Source organism: Tachysurus fulvidraco, chromosome 15 (genome assembly GCF_022655615.1).
Source record: "Tachysurus fulvidraco isolate hzauxx_2018 chromosome 15, HZAU_PFXX_2.0, whole genome shotgun sequence".
In the NCBI taxonomy this organism is placed as follows: Eukaryota; Metazoa; Chordata; class Actinopteri; order Siluriformes; family Bagridae; genus Tachysurus; species Tachysurus fulvidraco.
The window spans coordinates 23,500,947-23,505,399 of NC_062532.1; positions in this window are offsets into that span (position 1 = coordinate 23,500,947).

The following is a 4,453-nucleotide window of genomic DNA, read 5'->3' on the forward strand; positions in this document are numbered from 1 at the left end:
GTATTGTGTAGCAGTGTGTCAGTGTGTCAGTGTAGTGTGTAGCAGTGTGTAGCAGTGTGTCAGTGTATTGTGTAGCAGTGTGTCAGTGTATTGTGTAGCAGTGTGTCAGTGTATTGTGTAGCTGTGCTTCCAACTGTTTGAGAGACAGCTGAAGATTTGTTAAAGTTTATTTGAATTGTGTGTCAGTGTGTCAGTGTGTCAGTGTGTCAGTGTAGTGTGTGTCAGTGTGTCAGTGTAGTTTGTGTCAGTGTATTGTGTAGCAGTGTGTCAGTGTGTCAGTGTAGTGTGTGTCAGTGTGTCAGTGTAGTGTGTGTCAGTGTGTCAGTGTAGTGTGTGTCAGTGTAGTGTGTGTCAGTGTGTCAGTGTAGTGTGTGTCAGTGTGTCAGTGTAGTGTGTCAGTGTGTCAGAATGTCAGTGTAGTGCGTGTCAGTGTGTCAGTGTGTCAGTGTAGTGTGTGTCAGTGTGTCAGTGTAGTGTGTCAGTGTGTCAGTGTGTCAGTGTGTCAGTGTAGTGTGTGTCAGTGTGTCAGTGTATTGTGTAGCAGTGTGTCAGTGTGTCAGTGTAGTGTGTGTCAGTGTGTCAGTGTAGTTTGTGTCAGTGTAGTGTGTGTCAGTGTGTCAGTGTGCCAGTGTAGTGTGTGTCAGTGTGTCAGTGTAGTGTGTGTCAGTGTAGTGTGTGTCAGTGTGTCATTGTAGTGTGTCAGTGTGTCAGAATGTCAGTGTAGTGCGTGTCAGTGTGTCAGTGTGTCAGTGTAGTGTGTGTCAGTGTGTCAGTGTAGTGTGTCAGTGTGTCAGTGTGTCAGTGTAGTGTGTGTCAGTGTGTCAGTGTAGTGTGTCAGTGTGTCGGAATGTCAGTGTAGTGTGTGTCAGTGTGTCAGTGTATTGTGTAGCAGTGTGTCAGTGTAGTGTGTAGCAGTGTGTAGCAGTGTGTCAGTGTATTGTGTAGCAGTGTGTAGCAGTGTGTCAGTGTATTGTGTAGCAGTGTGTCAGTGTATTGTGTAGCAGTGTGTAGCAGTGTGTCAGTGTATTGTGTAGCAGTGTGTCAGTGTATTGTGTAGCAGTGTGTCAGTGTCGTGTGTAGCAGTGTGTAGCAGTGTGTCAGTGTATTGTGTAGCAGTGTAAGTGTAGCTTGTAGCAGTGTGTCAGTGTATTGTGTAGCAGTGTGTAAGTGTAGCTTGTAGCAGTGTGTCAGTGTATTGTGTAGCAGTGTGTAAGTGTAGCTTGTAGCAGTGTGTAGCAGTGTGTAAGTGTAGCTTGTAGCAGTGTGTCAGTGTATTGTGTAGCAGTGTGTAGCAGTGTGTCAGTGTATTGTGTAGCAGTGTGTAGCAGTGTGTCAGTGTGTTGTGTAGCAGTGTGTAGCAGTGTGTCAGTGTGTTGTGTAGCAGTGTGTAGCAGTGTGTCAGTGTGTTGTGTAGCAGTGTGTAGCAGTGTGTCAGTGTATTGTGTAGCAGTGTGTCAGTGTATTGTGTAGCAGTGTGTCAGTGTGTTGTGTAGCAGTGTGTAGCAGTGTTTCAGTGTATTCTGTAGCAGTGTGTCACTGTATTGTGGAGCAGTGTGTAGCAGTGTGTCAGTGTATTGTGTAGCAGTGTGTCAGTGTGTTGTGTAGCAGTGTGTAGCAGTGTGTCAGTGTATTGTGTAGCAGTGTGTAGCAGTGTGTCAGTGTATTGTGTAGCAGTGTGTCAGTGTATTGTGTAGCAGTGTGTCAGTGTATTGTGTAGCAGTGTGTAGCAGTGTGTCAGTGTATTGTGTAGCAGTGTGTCAGTGTATTGTGTAGCAGTGTGTAGCAGTGTGTCAGTGTATTGTGTAGCAGTGTGTCAGTGTATTGTGTAGCAGTGTGTAGCAGTGTGTCAGTGTATTGTGTAGCAGTGTGTAGCAGTGTGTCAGTGTATTGTGTAGCAGTGTGTCAGTGTATTGTGTAGCAGTGTGTCAGTGTATTGTGTAGCAGTGTGTCAGTGTATTGTGCAGCAGTGTGTCAGTGTATTGTGTAGCAGTGTGTCAGTGTATTGTGTAGCAGTGTGTCAGTGTATTGTGTAGCAGTGTGTAGCAGTGTGTCAGTGTATTGTGTAGCAGTGTGTAGCAGTGTGTCAGTGTATTGTGTAGCAGTGTGTCAGTGTATTGTGTAGCAGTGTGTAGCAGTGTGTCAGTGTATTGTGTAGCAGTGTGTCAGTGTATTGTGTAGCAGTGTGTCAGTGTGTTGTGTAGCAGTGTGTCAGTGTGTCAGTGTAGTGTGTAGCAGTGTGTCAGTGTATTCTGTAGCAGTGTGTCACTGTATTGTGTAGCAGTGTGTAGCAGTGTGTCAGTGTGTCAGTGTGTCAGTATAGTGTGTCAGTGTGTCAGTGTAGTGTGTAGCAGTGTGTCAGTGTGTCAGTGTGTCAGTGTTTCAGTGTGTCAGTGTGTCAGTGTAGTGTGTAGCAGTGTGTCAGCATGTCAGTGTGTCAGTGTTTCAGTGTGTCAGTGTATTGTGTAGCAGTGTGTCAGTGTAGTGTGTAGCAGTGTGTCAGTGTATTGTGTAGCAGTGTGTAGCAGTGTGTCAGTGTATTGTGTAGCAGTGTGTCAGTGTATTGTGTAGCAGTGTGTCAGTGTATTGTGTAGCAGTGTGTAGCAGTGTGTCAGTGTATTGTGTAGCAGTGTGTCAGTGTATTGTGTAGCAGTGTGTAGCAGTGTGTCAGTGTATTGTGTAGCAGTGTGTCAGTGTATTGTGTAGCAGTGTGTAGCAGTGTGTCAGTGTATTGTGTAGCAGTGTGTAGCAGTGTGTCAGTGTATTGTGTAGCAGTGTGTAGCAGTGTGTCAGTGTATTGTGTAGCAGTGTGTCAGTGTATTGTGTAGCAGTGTGTAGCAGTGTGTCAGTGTATTGTGTAGCAGTGTGTCAGTGTATTGTGTAGCAGTGTGTAGCAGTGTGTCAGTGTATTGTGTAGCAGTGTGTAGCAGTGTGTCAGTGTATTGTGTAGCAGTGTGTCAGTGTATTGTGTAGCAGTGTGTCAGTGTATTGTGTAGCAGTGTGTAGCAGTGTGTCAGTGTATTGTGTAGCAGTGTGTCAGTGTATTGTGTAGCAGTGTGTAGCAGTGTGTCAGTGTATTGTGTAGCAGTGTGTCAGTGTATTGTGTAGCAGTGTGTCAGTGTATTGTGTAGCAGTGTGTCAGTGTATTGTGTAGCAGTGTGTAGCAGTGTGTCAGTGTATTGTGTAGCAGTGTGTCAGTGTATTGTGTAGCAGTGTGTAGCAGTGTGTCAGTGTATTGTGTAGCAGTGTGTAGCAGTGTGTCAGTGTATTGTGTAGCAGTGTGTCAGTGTATTGTGTAGCAGTGTGTAGCAGTGTGTCAGTGTATTGTGTAGCAGTGTGTAGCAGTGTGTCAGTGTATTGTGTAGCAGTGTGTCAGTGTATTGTGTAGCAGTGTGTCAGTGTATTGTGTAGCAGTGTGTCAGTGTATTGTGTAGCAGTGTGTCAGTGTATTGTGTAGCAGTGTGTCAGTGTATTGTGTAGCAGTGTGTCAGTGTATTGTGTAGCAGTGTGTCTGTGTATTGTGTAGCAGTGTGTCAGTGTATTGTGTAGCAGTGTGTCAGTGTATTGTGTAGCAGTGTGTCAGTGTATTGTGTAGCAGTGTGTCAGTGTAGTGTGTAGCAGTGTGTCAGTGTTTCAGTGTGTCAGTGTGTCAGTGTATTGTGTAGCAGTGTGTCAGTGTATTGTGTAGCAGTGTGTAGCAGTGTGTCAGTGTATTGTGTAGCAGTGTGTCAGTGTATTGTGTAGCAGTGTGTAGCAGTGTGTCAGTGTATTGTGTAGCAGTGTGTCAGTGTATTGTGTAGCAGTGTGTCAGTGTATTGTGTAGCAGTGTGTCAGTGTATTGTGTAGCAGTGTGTCAGTGTGTCAGTGTATTGTGTAGCAGTGTGTCAGTGTAGTGTGTAGCAGTGTGTCAGTGTATTGTGTAGCAGTGTGTCAGTGTATTGTGTAGCAGTGTGTAGCAGTGTGTCAGTGTATTGTGTAGCAGTGTGTCAGTGTATTGTGTAGCAGTGTGTCAGTGGTATTGGTGTAGTCAGTGTGTCAGTGTAGTTGGGTGTACAGTCATGTAGCAGTGTGTCAGTGTATTGTGTAGCAGTGTGTCAGTGTATTGTGTAGCAGTTTGTCAGTGTATTGTGTAGCAGTGTGTCAGTGTATTGTGTAGCAGTGTGTCAGTGTATTGTGTAGCAGTGTGTCAGTGTATTGTGTAGCAGTGTGTAGCAGTGTGTCAGTGTATTGTGTAGCTGAGCTTCCAACTGTTTGAGAGACAGCTGAAGATTTGTTAAAGTTTATTTGAATTGTGTGTCAGTGTGTAGCAGTGTGTCAGTGTGTCAGTGTAGTGTGTAGCAGTGTGTCAGTGTGTCAGTGTGTCAGTGTTTCAGTGTAGTGTGTAGCAGTGTGTCAGTGTGTCAGTGTGTCAGTATAGTGTGTCAGTGTGTCAGTGTAGTGTGTAGCAGTGTGTCAG